Source organism: Delphinus delphis, chromosome 15, assembly GCF_949987515.2.
Source record: "Delphinus delphis chromosome 15, mDelDel1.2, whole genome shotgun sequence".
NCBI lineage: Eukaryota > Metazoa > Chordata > Mammalia > Artiodactyla > Delphinidae > Delphinus > Delphinus delphis.
The window spans coordinates 73,059,099-73,076,358 of NC_082697.1; the positions used below are offsets into that span (position 1 = coordinate 73,059,099).

Below are 17,260 nucleotides of genomic sequence, written 5' to 3' on the forward strand. Positions count from 1 at the left end.
CTGCAGAAATACAAAGCATCCTAAGAGACTACTACAAGCAACTCTATGCCACTAAAATGGACAACCTGGAAGAAATGGACGAATTCTTAGAAAGGTATAACCTTCCAAGACTGAACCAGGAAGAAATAGAAAATATGAACAGACCAATCACAAGTAATGCAATTAAACTGTGATTAAAAATCTTTCAACAAACAAAAGTGCAGGACCAGATGGCTTCACAGGTGAATTCTATCAAACATTTAGAGAAGAGATAACACCCATCCTTCTCAAACTCTTCCAAAAATTGCAGAGGAAGGAACACTCCCAAACTCATTCTATGAGGCCACCATCACCCTGATACCAAAACCAGACAAAGATACTACAAAAAAAGAAAATTAGGGCTTCCCTGGTGGCACAGTGGTTGAGAGTTCACCTGCTGATGCAGGGGACGTGGGTTCGTGCCCCAGTCCGGAAGGATCCCACATGCCGCAGAGCGGCTGAGCCCGTGAGCCACGGCCACTGAGCCTGCGCGTCCGGAGCCTGTGCTCCGGAACGGGAGAGGCCACAACAGTGAGAGGCCCGCATACCGCAAAAAGAAAAAAAAAAGAAAGAAAGAAAATTACAGACCAGTATCACTGATGAATATAGATGCAAAAATCCTCAACAAAATACTAGCAAACTGAATCCAACAACACGTTAAACAGATCATACACCATGATCAAGTGGGATTTATCCCAGGAATGCAAGGATTCTTCAATATACGCAAATCAATCAATGTGATACACAATATTAACAAACTGAAGAATAAAAACCATATGATCAACTCAATAGATGCAGAAAAAACCTTTGACAAAATTCAACATCCATTTATGATAAAAACTCTCCAGAAAGTGGGCACAGAGGGAACCTACCTCAACATAATAAAGGTCATATACGACAAACCGACAGGAAACATCATTCTCAATGGTGAAAAACTGAAAGAATTTCCTCTAAGATCAGGAACAAGTCAAGGATGTCCACTCTCGCCACTATTATTCAACATAGTTTTGGAAGTCCTAGTCACGGCAATCAGAGAAGAAAAAGAAATAAAAGGAATACAAATTGGAAAAGAAGAAGTAAAACTGTCACTGTTTGCAGATGACATGATACTATACATAGAGAATCCTAAAAATGCCACCAGAAAACTACTAGAGCTAATCAATGAATTTGGTAAAGTTGCAGGATACAAAATTAATGCAAGAAATCTCTTGCATTCCTATACACTAATGATGAAAAATCTGAAAGAGAAATTAAGGAAATACTCCCATTTACCATTGCAACAAAAAGAATAAAATACCTAGGAATAAACCTACCTAGGAAGACAAAAGACCTGTATGCAGAAAACTATAAGACACTGATGAAAGAAATTAAAGATGATACCAACAGATGGAGAGATATACCATGTTCTTGGATTGGAAGAATCAATATTGTGAAAATGACTATACTACCCAAAGCAATCTACAGATTCAATGCAATCCCTATCAAATTACCAATGACATTTTTTACGGAACTAGAACAAAAAATCTTAAAATTTGTATGGAAACACAAAAGACCCCAAATAGCCAAAGCAGTCTTGAGGGAAAAAAACGGAGCTGGAGGAATCAGACTCCCTGACTTCAGACTATACTACAAAGCTACAGTAATCAAGACATTTTGGTACTGGCACAAAAACAGAAACATAGATCAATGGAACAAGATAGAAAGCCCAGAGATAAATCCACACACCTATGGTCAACTAATCTATGACAAAGGAGGCAAGGATATACAATGGAGAAAAGACAGTCTCTTCAATAAGTGGTGCTGGGAAAACTGGAGAGCTACATGTAAAAGAAGGAAATTAGAACACTCCCTAACACCATACACAAAAATAAACTCAAAATGGATTAGAGACCTAAATGTAAGACCGGACACTAAAACTCTGAGAGGAAAACATAGGAAAGACACTCTTTGACATAAATCACAGCAAGATCTTTTGTGATCCACCTCTTAGAGTAATGGAAATAAAAACAAAAATAAACAAATGGGACCTAATGAAACTTAAAAACTTTTGCATAGCAAAGGAAACCATAAACAAGACGAAAAGATAACCCTCAGAATGGGAGAAAATATTTGCAAACAAATCAATGGACAAAGGATTAGTCTCCAAAATATATAAACACCTCATGCAGCTCAATATTAAAGAAACAAACAACCCAATCCAAATACGGGCAGAAGACCTAAATAGACATGTCTCCAAAGAGAACATACAGATGGCCAAAAAGCACATGAAAAGCTGCTCAACATCACTAATTAATAGAGAAATGTAAATCAAAACTACAATGTGGTATCACCTCACACCAGTTAGAATGGGCATCATCAGAAAATCTACAAAAAACAAATGCTGGAGACTGTGTGGAGAAAAGGGAACCCTCTTGCACTGTTGGTGGGAATGTAAATTGATACAGCCACTATGGAGAACAGTATGGAGGTTCCTTAAAAAACTAAAAATAGAACTACCATATGATCCAGCAATCCTACTACTGGGCATATACCCAGAGAAAACCAGAATTCAAAAAGACACATGCACCCCAATATTCACCGCAGCACTATTTACAATAGCCAGGTCATGGAAGTAACCTAAATGCCCATCGACAGATGAATGGATAAAAAGATGTGGTACGTATATACAATGGAATATTACTCAGCCATAAAAAGGAATGAAATTGGGTCATTTGTTGAGATGTGACAGTCTAGAGACTGTCATACAGAGTGAAGTAAGTCAGAAAGAGAAAAACAAGTATCGTATATTAATGCATGTATGTGGAACCTAGAAAAATGGTACAGATGAACCAGTTTGCAGGGCAGAAACTGAGACACAGATGTAGAGAACAAACGTATGGACACCAAGAGGGGAAAGCGTGGGGGGATGGGGATGGTGGTGTGATGAACTGGGTGATTGGGATTGACATGTATACAGTGATGTGTATAAAATTGATGACTGGGGCTTCCCTGGTGGTGCAGTGGTTGAGAGTCCGCCTGCCGATGCAGGGGACACGGGTTCGTGTCCCGGTCTGGGAGGATCCCACATGCCACGGAGTGGCTGGGCCCTTGAGCCATGGCCGCTGGGCCTGCGCGTCCGGAGCCTGTGCTCCGCAACGGGAGAGGCCACAGCAGTAAGAGGCCTGCGTACCGCAAAAAAAAAAAAAAAAAATTGATGACTAATAAGAACCTGCTGTATAAAAAATTAAATTAAATTTAAAAATTTTAAAAAAAGAATGTACAGGAGGCAACACAAATAACAGAGAATGGGCAAGACTCCTGAGAATGACTGACAGGCTCCCGAAGCCTCAAAGATGTAAGAAGATGAAGCCAATCTACAGTGCCTCTCTGTGCCTAGCACAAGGCCTGGGCAATGCAGAATGCGCACCATCTTCAAGAGGTTCCCAGTCTTGTTGGGATGATCAGACAAATCATTATTGCTCACATTTGAAAAGCCAGCACCTTTAGCATCTTTCCAACCACTGATATCAGCAATAGCTTCAACCAGACCATGAGCCTCAAATATGAAAGGAAATGTACATTTCCTCAAATAAAGTGAGGACTGATTTTCACAGACCCAGATGAACATTAGTCCTGATTTACGACTCAGAATTGCTGACACCTGCATCCTGGGTTGCACTGTGGTTCCAAAGACAGATTTTGGTTCCAAAGACAGGATTTTTGAGACAAACTATTGGAGGACAGAGGGAATGAAAAGTGCCCATCAAACTGAGAAGGCATCTTGAGACCGAAAAATGAGGCAGGCAGCTCTGTATAATCAATGGATCAGTTTATCATAGGTAACTTACTCAGAGGGTGGGATCTGGATTGGGTGGATAACAATCCAGAAGCATTCGCAGCTGCACTTCCCACCACCAAGGGGCCATTGGGACAATTTTATAGTGCTTGGGAGTAGGTGCTTGGAAAGAGGGCGTGCACTCCCAAGCCAAGATTTATGAATGGGTAAGTAGTCTCGTGGGTGCCGGGAATACAGCAGGGGAGGGTTTTCATCATTGTTTGGGGACTAACAGAGCATAGAGGCTACCTGGTCCTAATGATTATTAAACAATGTCTATTAACTACAAAGCCCTTGATGACAGAGAAGTGACAGTACAAAAGGGACAGTACAGTCCTGGGTAGGGTCAGCGGAAGGACAGGAGAAACTGTGAGGGTCCATGATGGTGCCAGTTATGCTAACAGCCATACACAAACATTACATTGCAGTTACATGGAAGACTGATTCTTTCTTCATGCCCTCCCTAGCAGATGGAGCTGGATTATATGACCTTAACTTTGCCCACTAAATGCTCGTGCCAGGGGATATGCCCTCCACCCCTCAGCTTACATGGGTTTCAATCCCCTGCTTAGACTGCAGAACAAATTCAGCTTCCTTTAGCGCTTCCCAACCCGCACTGTAAAATGCTCTGCCTCCTTATTCACTTTTGGTTCCCTCTTTTTCTCATTGTCTCCACCAGGAGTGACTCATGATTCATACAAAGTCAAAATTCTCATAGCTCCGGGGGACAGAGGGGAAATCTGCTGAGTAAGTTCAGTTGCTTCAAAGTGAATTGTGTACATTAGAAAAATCGTTGCTGGAGAATGGACTCTGGATCCCTCACATCTGGCCCTTGCAAGGAAGGGGGACAGGACGGGGGTGGAAGAAATCCTGGTGGAAAGGTCTGTGCTTAGACATGGCAGCTCCCAGGGCTGGTCCCGACCACTGGACCACTGCCTTCTGTGTCTCAGGACAGGACTCCTGCCCACCCGACCTCAAGCAGGTCCATCTTGGGGAAGCAGAGGGCCAACTGGTAAAGAAGCCACAGCTGACAACCCCTTCTCACCCCCAGCTCCAAAAGTATAAAAACAAGTTTTCCTTCATGGCCAAGCTTAGGAGGTCTGGTTTTAGATAAAAGGAGAAAAACTTGCTCATCCAAACTCTCTTCCAACTTCTCCATCTAAGTATCTTGCAAGAGGCATCTAAGATCACCTTCACCAACTTCCCCTTTTGCTGGGATTGACCTCTTACCTTCACCTGTGTAAGAACAAATATAAGCTGGTACAGAGGTTGAGGAAGCCGACAGAGCAAAGCTTCCTGGGCTTAGATGGGCGTCACCTGGGGTGGCTTTGGTCTTAGGGGTGAGTCTGTTTGGGGCCCTCCAAGCAGTGAAACAATGCCCAATGGAGTCTGAGAGTTTCTGAATCAGAGGAGAGTCAAAGAGCATTCCTGTAACTAGGACTATGGTTTCTGGTCAATGCATTACAGTATATTTTATGATAAAAAAGAACAGCTATTCCTCGGGGAACCTGAGATTTTTAAGCATGCCACATAGGTTACAGCAGAAAATTTTTTTTTATTCAGTGAATATTAAACTGTTAACTGATAAATATACAACAATGACAATGAAAACAGAAGATAAATTGGACTCACGTTTCTCCAGGGCTGGATTCCTAGGAGACAATACTCTTCTCTTTCTGCTTCTTTCCTGAATAAAAACACAGCATAAAGTTCTGACTACAAATTTCTTTAAGAGAGATCTTGTGAGTTCTGCAAGAGCAAGAGCCTAGAAAAAAATGGGGACATGAACATCAAGGTCCAGACATAGGAGAAGAAAGAGGAGACTGTCTAGCTTCACTGTCCCTCCTAGCAGGACCGGTACAAAGGAGGGTCAGGTGCAAAGTCTCCTAAGACTGCTTCCCCTGGGAAGCCCTTCACTTCTGTCTCCTTGAAGCACGCAAAGGAGGAAACACTCTTCTGTGGCTTTAATTCTGCAAAAGCTTCGAGTCTGATAGGAAATCACCTACACCTGATTAGCAAGGCTCAAAGGCAAGGGAAGGAGAGAGAAAGGGAAAGAGGATCTACTGGGAAAACATAATACAAATACAGAGAAGCCAACACAGGTCCATTACAGGCTCTACAAAACGGTCCCTGCTGTCTTCAAAATGAGGAAAGTCAACAACATTCCAAGAATAGTCAGAGGGGAATCCTGTTGCCCAGTAACGAGGGAACGAAGCCAACAACTTCAAATTATAATCCTCATCATTTAAACTGTAAATAGAAGTGGATAGGGACTTCCCTGGTGGCGCAGTGGTTAAGAATCCACCTGCCAATGCAGGGGACATGGGTTCGAGCCCTGGTCCTGGAAGACCTCACATGCCGCAGAGCAACTAAGGCCATGCGCCACTACTACTGAGCCTGCACTCTAGAGCCCAGGTGCCGCAACTACTGAAGCATACATGCCTAGAGCCCATGCTCCACAACAAGCCACTGCAATGAGAAGCCCGAGCACCGCAACGAAGAGCAGCCCCCATTTGCCACAACTAGAGAAAGCCTGCACGCAGCAACGAAAACCCAAAGCAGCAAAAAAAAAAAAAAAAGTGGATAAAGGTGCTAAATCTCAGAAGAAAAAAAGAGATAAAAAGAAATAGTTAAGAACAAGCGGCAAGAAAAAGCAAAGTAGAGGTTGACAAAGGAAGGAAGCCAGAATGGAAATAAATCATTTGGAAGGTTCGAATACGGTCCTCACTGAACTCAGAAAGGGTTCGGTGTACCCTTCTCTCAGCGGAGTCACACAGGATAATACTCCTGTGAAGGAGGAAGATTACAAAGTGTACTCAAAGCCTCGTACCTGAGCATGCAAGTCTAGCGTTTCTTTCCCACTCTGCTGAGCACGACTGGCTTCTGCAGGTGTTCTGAATCCCACTCCCCTGCAGGCCAGCGAGAGCTGCACCCTAGCAAACCTCCCCAGAAGCTGCTCTCTTAAGGAGAACCCACTGCCCGGAATGGCATGACAAGAAAAGGAATATTTCCAATTTGCTTCTTTAATAGAGTTTATTCTTGATCCATTGGTTTAATTATAAAGGCCCGCTCTATTTCTCTAATTTAGAATTCATACTTTGTTACTGGCCTTTTTTTTTTTTTTAAATTGGGCATGTATTAGATCATGTGAAAATTTAAGACATCCCTTGTTTCACCAGCATGAAAATGACAAGACTCTGATCGTTATTATATTGGAATCCTACCTGGTAGTTTTAATAAAATATAGAAATCTAATGTATATTCTTCCCCAACTTGTAGTCCAATGCCAAAAATTAACTCCAAATGAATCAAGACCTAAACACAAAAGCTAAAACTGTAAGACTTCTAAAACACAGGAGGAAAATTGCACACCTGTGGTAGGCAGCCTCTAAAATGGCCCCTAGTGGGAATTCCCTGGTGGTCCAGTGTTTAGGACTCTGTGCTTCCACTGCAGGGGGGCCTGGGTTCCATTTCTGGTCAGGGAACTAAGATCCCACAAGCCACACAGTGAGGCCAAAAAACAAAAATTCCAAAAAACCTAGTGAACCGACTTCCTGCTATCCCAACCCATCTGTAACCCCCTACCCTTGAGAGTGAGCTGGGTATAGTGACTCTCTTCCAGTGAATAGAGTGAGGCAGAGGTGATAGGATATCACTTGCAAAATTAGACTGACACAAATGAGTGTGTGTATAACTGTGAGGTCTGAACGAGCTCTATGGATTGTGCCAATGTCAGTTCCTTGAGATGTTGTCTTCGGGGGAAGGGACATGGAGGAAGGAGGAATGCATGAGATTTCCCTGTATATTTCTTTGCAGCCTTCTGTGAATCCATAATTATTTCTAATTTAAAAATATTATAAAAGTGGTTTTTTTTATAGTGAGTTAATCTCAGGGAATTCCCTGGCAGTCCAGTGGTTAGGACTCGGCACTTTCACTGCTGGGGCCTGGGTTCAATCCCTGGTCGGGGAACTAAGATCCTACATGCCACACAGTGAGGCCAAAAAATAAAATAAAATAATAAAAAAGTGAGTTAATCTCAAAAAAGGAAAAAAAAAGGAATGTGGCTTCCATCTTGCCCCAGCACCCCCACTCCTTGCTCTGGGGTAAGGCAGCTACCATGTTGGTAGCTGCCCAATGAGAGGCCCATGTGGCAGAACTGAGGGGACGTCCAGCAAACAGCCAGTGAGGAACTAAGGACCTCAGTCTAACAGCCCTCAGGGAATTGAATCCTGCCAATAACCAGGTGAGTGCTCTAGGAAGCAGATCCTCCCCCAATAAAGTGTTCAGATAAGTTGACCTTGGCCAACTGCAACCTCTTAAGAGACCCTAAACCAGAACCACCCAGCTAAGCTGCTCCCAGATTTCTGACCCACAGAAAGTGAGAAAATAAACGTTTGTCATTTTAAGCTGCTGAGTTTTGGGATAATTTATTATGCAGCAATAGATACTAATAGAACAACCTTAAGGTAGGCAAAATTTTCTCAAATAAAACCCAAATAGCATGAATAATAAAAGGAAAAAAGTGATAAATTGGCCTTCATCAAAATTAAAAACTTCTGCTTTTCAAAAGACACCATTATGGCGGCGGGGAAGGGGGGGAGAAAGAAAGAGAAAAAAAGGCAAGTCGCAGAATGGGAGAAAGTATTCACAATACATATATTTGATAGAGGAGTTGTATCTAGAATAAAGAACACTTACAACTCAATAAAACAAACAACCCATTAAAATATAAACAATAGATATTTCAAAAAAGATGTGCAAATAAACTCAAAAGAATAACAAAAATAAAAAAGACTGACAATACCATGTATTGGTGAGGATATGGAACAACTGGAACTCTTATACGTTGCTGGTGGGGATGTAAAATGGTACAACCACTATGGAAAACAGTTTGGCAGTTCCTTACGAAATTAAACATTTACCTACCGTAAGAGTCAGCAATCCCACTCCTGGAGATTTATTCAAGTGAAATGAAAACATATTCAGGGACTTCCCTGGTGGCGCAGTGGTTAAGAATCCGCCTGCCAATGCAGGGGACATGGATTCGAGCCCTGGTCTGAGAAGATCCCACATGCCGGGGAGCAACTAAGCCCGTGAACCACAACTACCGAAGCCCGAGTGCCTAGAGCCCTGTGCTCCTCAACAAGAGAAGCCACCTCAATGAGAAGCCTGCACACTGCAACAAAGAGTAGCCCCCACTCGCTGCAACTAGAGAAAGTCCGCGAGCAGCAAGGAAGACCCAACATAGGCAATAATTAATTAATTAATTAAAAATATATATTTAAAAAAAAGAAGCAGCTAAGGGATGGGACTTCCTTGGTGGTCCAGTGGTGAAGATTCCACACTTCCAATGCAGGGGGAATGGGTGTGATCCATGTTTGGGGAACTGAGATACCATGTGCCATGTGGTGTGGCCAATAAATAAATAAATAGATGTACGTAAAAAAACAAAAAACATATTCAAAGCAGCTTTATTCATGATAGTCCAAAACTAGAATGACCACCAACAGATAAATGGATAAACACAGTGTGTTACATCCCTAGAATAGAACACTACTCAGCAATAAAAAGATACAAATTACTAATGATGCTGTAACATGAATAAATATAGAAAACATTATATTGACCAGAAGAAGCCAGACACAAAAGAGTACGTACAATATGATTCTGTTTATATGAAACCCTAGAAAATACAAACAAATGCTATTATGACAAAAAGCAGGCCAGTAGGGCTAGGAGTGGGGGTGTCTGACTGCAAAGAGGCCCTAGGAAACTTAAGGGTGATGGAAGTGTTTTATTGTGGTGGTGATTATAAGTGTGTACAACACTGTCAAAATTCATCAAAATGTACACCTAAAATGGGTACATATTATTGCATTAAATTATACATCAATAAAACATTAGCTTAAAAAGTTATTAGGCATGTATCAAATAAACTGAAAACTTAAAACGTCCTGACTACTTTGTTTCCCAACATGAAAGTGACAGGACTATAATCATTATATTGAAAACACACCAGGCAGTTGTAATAACATATAGAAATCCTGGATTTAATTTTTCTTCCCTGATCCTCATTCAAATACCGGTCAGTCAAATATTTAAAGAGTAAACACAACGTGCAAGTCACATATAAAGAAAACATAGTACATAAGTTTAATGAATAGAAGAATTAGTTATTTAATTCCCAGCTTGAAGCTCTACCTTTACAACAATGTTATCTGGTAAGTACATATTTAAAATTCTAATTCTAATGGTAAAGAAGTTGATGAAGTCAGACACTGCAACTCTAAATTCTGGAGATTTTCCTACTCTTGTACTGATGACTCCCCCTATGTAGGATTGCATCATTCATTCATGCTGTTTGGTAACAGGCAGCACTGGGATAAAACAAGTGAAAACCATTCAAAAGTAAACGGATAAAAAAAAGCCTTGGAATCCCATGAAATATTTTATCTATCCCGATTAAGGAAAATAAATGTAGAATCACAGAGGCCCTGGGTGTAGGACAGGCAGACCGGTAATCAGAAAGTTGGGCACACGGACAGATAAACACATGCCCAGACTTACCCGGGCGCTGCTGCTAGTTCCTGGGCCGCTGCCACCGCCTCCAGGTCTCCCGCGGCTGTAACCGTCCGACTGCGGGGGGCCGAGGGCTGGCTCCGACGTGGAGTCGCGGAGTTCCGAGGGAGGTGACCTGTGTAGACCCGCAGAGCCTTTACCAAACAATCATGAGATCTGCTGATAAGTGCGGTGGCTTCTGGCGGGGTTTGCATGCGCTTTACTAAACTGGAGCCCGTAGACCTCCGCTCTGCAGGGCCGGGCAGCCCTTGGCCCCGCCCCCGAAGGAGGGACTCCCTGAGCCCGCCCCCTCCTCCCTCCAGGGGCTCAGCGCTGGCGGATCTAGACTTGAACTCCGCGGGGGACGCTATCCCGCAAAGCCTCGGGCCACACCACCTCTACTTTGCGGAGGAGGAACAAAAGAGCTTGCGTGCTACTCAAGCGCTCCCCACCGCCACCACCACTTGGGATAAGAGTACGTGAGAGGAGCGAGGGACCTCTGCACTGATTTTGCACTTAACGAAAGCCCCTTAGGGACCTTTTTTGAAATCCACGTTTGGCTTTATGCTGTTGTAGGAATGTAAGTCCCAAGAGAACTTCAAAAACTACTTACATTCGCAAATGCAAAAAACCGTGAGTAACGAAATGAGTCTTTGCACATTTTTTTTTGTCATCTTATTTTCTTCTAGGTGTCACCTGCCCAGCTACTTTTATGTTCACTACAATAAATAAGTGATTGCCCCCAAACATTTACTTTTGGGTACAGCTGGCTGGAGCTGGGCAGTGAGGTCCTACCCTAAAACACAACCTGAAACCTCAGATACTGACAGTCATGTCTGCAGGCTCCTTCCAAAACTGGTCATTCAGGCAGAGAGGATGCAATTGCTGGAGCAAGACTCGCTCGGTCACAGCATCCCTGCCCTTTGCTACAGGACCCCTCAAAAAACACAATTCTATCCAGAAACAAAAGTCCTGATGCTCCGTGGTCACATGTGCCTTTGAAGTTCAATGTTCTCAGATTTCATTAGTAAGAAAATGTTTGCAGGTTTGGGGCACACCCGGTTTAATTTCTCCCCAGATCTGCCAGAGATGGTTTTGATGAAGGATGGAAAGGAGGAATTTTGATGTTTTGAAATATGAGGTAAAAGATTATACAACTAGTAGGGAAGGGCAAAATAAAGGGGTCTAAAATAACAGTCTAGTCAAGAACTTGTTTATATTTTATGATAAGTAATTTAAAAATAAGTATAATAAAAGAAACAAGATGTTAAACACCAAATATTTACTTGTATATAAGTATAAAATGGTAACTGAGAATTTATTTCAAGAGGAAAAGAAACCCAAGTACAATAAATGTGAAGCAGTAAAAGTTCATTTTTGCTATTATTCATATTTCATAGATGTTTAATATTAAATAGATTTCAGATAAAATATACCAAATAAAATCTGTCAGCTATTTACGGTCCCTGTACCCACCTCACATTTACACCTGTATTAACACTTGTGGGTGTGAGGTGGCAGTGTTGTAGGCACTGTTTAGATAGAACACATACCATTAAAAAAAAAAAAATGTTATCCAGAGGAAGCTAATGGGTGGTCACAGATACATATAACAATCAGGAAGTAATACATGTAACAATCAGACAAGGCATAACTATATAAACAGATTTTAATATGCTTATTGTTGTTCCTCTGGAATATGTTAAATAGCACACCTAAACCAAATACAATGTAGTATAATGAAGCCATAATCAAAACATTAGCAAGTTATTTTGCGAAGTTTTAATCATAACTGGCTATTAAAAAGTAATACAAGTAATACTAGTGTTCCTGAAAGGTTTTCTATAGATCACATTTTTATAAGCTAACAAATTTTCTAATGATTAACTATGTTAGAATCAAGTACTATTTTTTTAAAAAAGTAATTCAGTGCTAATAAAATAGCCTTCTAAAATAGAGAATGTTGGAACAGTCACTCTAGAAAACAATATAGTATTATTGAGCAATATTGAACCTGCACATTTTCTATGACCCAGCAATTCCACCTCAAGAATGCACTCAGGGGGCTTTCCTGGTGGCACAGTGGTTGAGAGCCCACCTGCCGATGCAGGGGGCGCAGGCTCGTGACCCGGTCTGGGAAGATCCCACATGCCGCGTAGCGGCTGGGCCTGTGAGCCATGGCCGCTGAGCCTGCGCGTCCGGAGCCTGTGCTCCGCAACGGGAGAGGCCACAAGAGGCCCGCGTACCGCAAAAAAAAAAAAAAAAAAAAAAGAATGCACTCAGAAGAAACTCTCATACATGAGTACTGAGAGTCACATGGGAGAATATTCACAGCAGTACTGTATATATATAAATAGTCATTGACTGGAAACTTTAAAAAGATAATATCACTTAATATCGTAAATAATAACTCATAACATAAAATTCAGAATGGTACTTACCTCGAGGGACAGAAAAGGAAATAAGACTGGAAAGAGAGTATAAATAGACTTAGTTCTTTAATGGTATTGACAGTGTTCCTTTATTTTAAGGGCAGTGCATATACAGGACTTTTTTTGTATCTGTGTATATATAAAAGATTTTATAATACATGTAATATTTTATATCAGTACATTAAATGCCAATATATTAAAACATCATAAACATTTTAAAAGAATATACTTAAAGAAAAAATACAATTTAATGTAAACATTGACATTCAAAATGTCACACCCTGAAAATATGTCCATGATATGTCATGTAAATAAAGCAGGTTGCAGAACATTATATATAGCTTAATTCCCTTTTTTTTTTTTTTTTTTTTTGTTGCGGTATGCGGGCGTCTCACTGTTGTGGCCTCTCCCGTTGCGGAGCACAGGCTCCGGACGCGCAGGCTCAGCGGCCATGGCTCACGGGCCCAGCCGCTTTGCGGCATGTGGGATCTTCCCGGACCGGGGCATGAACCCGTATCCCCTGCAACGGCAGGCGGACTCTCAACTACTGCGCCACCAGGGAAGCCCTTAATTCCCATTTTTGAACAAAGAAAACTCTGTGTATGTGTATAAACATGTGCGGTATATGATTATATGTCTATGTCTGCATATAGTTGTTAATTCTGGGGAGTAGTTAATCCTGGGGAGTAAAAGGAATGAAGAATTTACCTTTCTACTTTATTTGGTTTCGCAGATATAGAGAACAGACTTGTAGTTGCCAAGGAGGGGGGGAGGGAAGGATTGGGAGTTTGGGATTAGCAGATGCAAACTATTATATATAGGATGGATAAACAACAAGGTTCTACTGTGTAGCACAGAGAACTATATTCAATATCCTGTGATAAATCATAATGGAAAAGAATATGAAAAAGAATATATATACGTATAACTGAATCGTGTTGCTGTACAGCAGAAATTAACACAACATTGTATATCAACTATACTTCAATAAAATTTTTAAATATATTTAAAGTAACTTCTCTTAGGTCATAATAGTTGCTTGGAAGAATAAATTCTGATCATTTAAAAAATGGTGTAAATCTATATCTATTGACAAAGAAGAATTTTGGGACATATTATTGAATAAACATGCAGAATACAAAACAGCATATATAGTATGAGCTTATTCTTATAAATCTGTGTATAACTGAGAGATGTTTGGAATGTTTACCAAAATGTTTAGTTGCCTCTCAATGATTTTCATTCTTCCTTGTACTCTTTTGTATGACTTGAACTTTCTACATGATTATGCATTATGTATTATCTTTGGCATTAGGGAAAATATACAGCTATCTTTATAATGTAGAAAAATGGGGAAATTTTACATTACAAAGTGAAATGATTATGATATAGGTACTGCAGTTATGTATGACTGAATGTCATATGACTGAGACTCTTGGAGTGTTTAAGGGAAACAGCCAGATCCCAGAAAACACCAGCAAAAACAGACTCCCAGAGGATGAGAAAATAGATTCACTGAGGATGAGAAGTTCATGTGAAAGTGAAAATGTTTGTTGTTCTAAACAATCAGAGCAGAAGTAGAGATAAAAAGAACTGAGGTTGGGTTAAAGCTATAGGGAACATAGTAGAAAGAGGAGGTACAGAATATCCAAAAGAATGTCTGGGAAACTCAGATATGAAAATCTCAGAAAGTAGATAAAGAGCTCACCTAAAATCCAGGGGCTATGTTTCCTGTGTGCAATGACTAGTGATGATGCCAGAGAGCACAGGTCTGGGGCAAAAGCCCTGTTTAGAATAGAGAAGCAAAGAAAGCAGGGCTACACAAAAACTACAAAAAGGGCCACATAGAATGAGACAGTCTGATCGTGGCACCTGAAAACCTTTGCACTGTGAAATCTGGAAAACTACCTTGGTCTCTCTTGCTCTTCCTTCACAGAAGACACTTGAAAATGGTTGGAAAACACAATTCATTTAATAATGGATTAAAAAACGAAAGAAGAAAGGTAAGCTGGGACGAAGTGAGAGAGTGGCATGGACATATATACACTACCAAATGTAAAATAGATAGCTAGTGGGAAGCAGCCGCGTAGCACAGGGAGATCAGCTTGGTGCTTTGTGACCACCTAGAGGGGTGGGATAGGGAGAGTGGGAGGGAGACGCAAGAGGGAGGGGATATGGGGATATATGTATACGTATAGCTGATTCACTTTGTGATACAGCAGAAAATAACACACCATTGTAAAGCGATTATACTCCAACAAAGATGTTAAAAAAAAAAAGAAAGAAGAAAGTGACAAACACCTTTGTTATGAGATGAACTGTGTACCCCAGAAGTTTGTATGCTGAAGTTCTAACGCCTAGTACCTCAGAATGTGACTCTATTTGGAGATAAGGTCTTTAAAGAAATGATTAATTTAAAATGAGTTCTTTAGATTGAGCCCTAAACTAATTTGACTGGGGTCCTAATAAAAAGAGAAAATTTGGATGCCAGAAATGCAAGTGTGCACAGAACAAAAACTATGTGAGGCCACAGTGAGAAGGCAGCCATCTGCAAGCCAAGGAGAGTGGCCTCAGAAGAAACCAAACCTGCCGACACCTTGATCTTGGACTTCTAGGCTGCAGAGCTTTGAGGGAAAAAAATTTTATTTTTTAAGCCACCCAGTCTGTGGTATTTTGTTATGCAGTCTAATGCAATCTTTCATACAAAATTACTATTAAAATGGTAGAAAAGAGCAGATAATCTTACCCATAGACAAAAAATACACACTAGAAAACTGTTGGCCACAGAAGAAATGAAAGCTGTGACTGAGTATACATTCTGCCTTGATATTTAAAAACACAATGGGACTTCCCTGGTGGCACAGCAACGAAGACCTATGCAGCCAAAAATTTATTTATTTATTTATTTATTTATTTTTTATAAAAGACAAATCATGAAGTGAGAAAAAAATATTTGCAGAACTAATTTCCCTAATATAAAAAGAAGTTCTAGAAAAAAGAACAAGACCAATAATCCATAGAAAAATGAGAGAAGATGTACAGTCAGTGCTCAGATAAAGAAAAACAAATGGCTTTAAAACATAGGAAAGAAGCTCAATTTCACTTACATGAAATGCAAATTAAAACTATACTGAATGGGGCTTCCCTGGTGGTGCAGTGGTTGAGAGTCCGCCTGCCGATGCAGGGGACACGGGTTCGTGCCCCGGTCCGGGAAGATCCCACATGCCGCAGAGTGGCTGGGACCGTGAGCCATGGCCACTGAGCCTGCGCGTCCGGAGCCTGTGCTCCGCAACGGGAGAGGCCACAACAGTGAGAGGCCCATGTACCGCAAAAAACAAAACAAAACAAAACAAAAACTATACTGAATGATTTCTCACTGTTGTATAAAGAAGTTACAAATAAGGAAAGCAGAAGCACTAGAATGAACCTTGCGATATTGGATTAGAATTGAAAGTATGAGTATAAATGGATGGTTTTTGTATATATGCAGACAGATATAGACGTGTATGTGTTCATACAAATATTCTGCTGAGAGGGTCTAGTGGCAATGACACCCTAGTAGCAGTAAGCATACCTAGCATCCAGATATTACTTTCCAAATACGATTAACCAATAAGAAGTCCAGAGCTCTTTGGAGAAATGGCTGGTTTCATGGCTGGGGCTAAGAAAATACAAGATGCGTTTGGAACATTTTATACTGTGCTTCCAGAAAGTAAAGTGCTCAGAAAATGATGGGGACAAGTCAAAAAACAAAAGAGCCAACTTGAAGAGCTCCTAATTTGAGGATCAAAATAAAGACTATAACTGACTACAATCTAAGAATAAAACAAGAATCCTTGAGAGAAGGGGAGAAGGGAAAGATCTTCCTTACAGTAGAATTCCAATTAACATAAATATATAAAGAATGATCAAAATATGATAAAGGAGGCAGGAATGTACAGTGGAGAAAGGACAGCCACCAGGGAAGCCCTATCAAACATTTAGAGAAGAGCTAACAACTATCCTCCTCAAACTCTTCCAAAATATAGCAGAGGGAGGAACACTCCCAGACTCATTCTACGAGGCCAACATCACCTTGATACCAAAACCAGACAAGAAAGAAAACTACAGGCCAATATCACTGATGAACATATATGCAAAACTCCTCAACAAAATACTAGCAAACAGAATCCAACAGCACATTAAAAGGATCATACACCATGATCAAGTGGGGTTTATTCCAGGAATGCAAGGATTCTTCAATATACGCAAATCAATCAACGTGATACACCATATTAATAAATTGAAGGAGAAAAACCATATGATCATCTCAATAGATGCAGAGGAAGCTTTCGACATAATTCAACACCCATTTATGATAAAAACCCTGCAGAAAGTAGGCATAGAGGGAACTTTCCTCAACATAATAAAGGCCATATATGACAAACCCACAGCCAAC

The 17,260-nt window shown here is 40.8% G+C and overlaps 1 protein-coding gene across 3 annotated transcripts in view; it reads right to left on the bottom strand.

Moving 5' to 3' along the window:
* The window catches only part of PSPH (phosphoserine phosphatase), a 49,053-nt gene that overhangs the window by 14,431 nt on the left and 17,362 nt on the right, over positions 1-17,260 (bottom strand). For all 3 annotated transcript variants that reach the window (XM_060033125.1, XM_060033123.1, XM_060033124.1), the window contains 2 exons: positions 10,400-10,526; positions 5,465-5,519 (listed from right to left, as the gene is read on the bottom strand). The gene's annotated coding sequence lies outside the window, so the exon portion shown is untranslated. The remainder of the gene's footprint in view (positions 1-5,464; positions 5,520-10,399; positions 10,527-17,260) is intronic.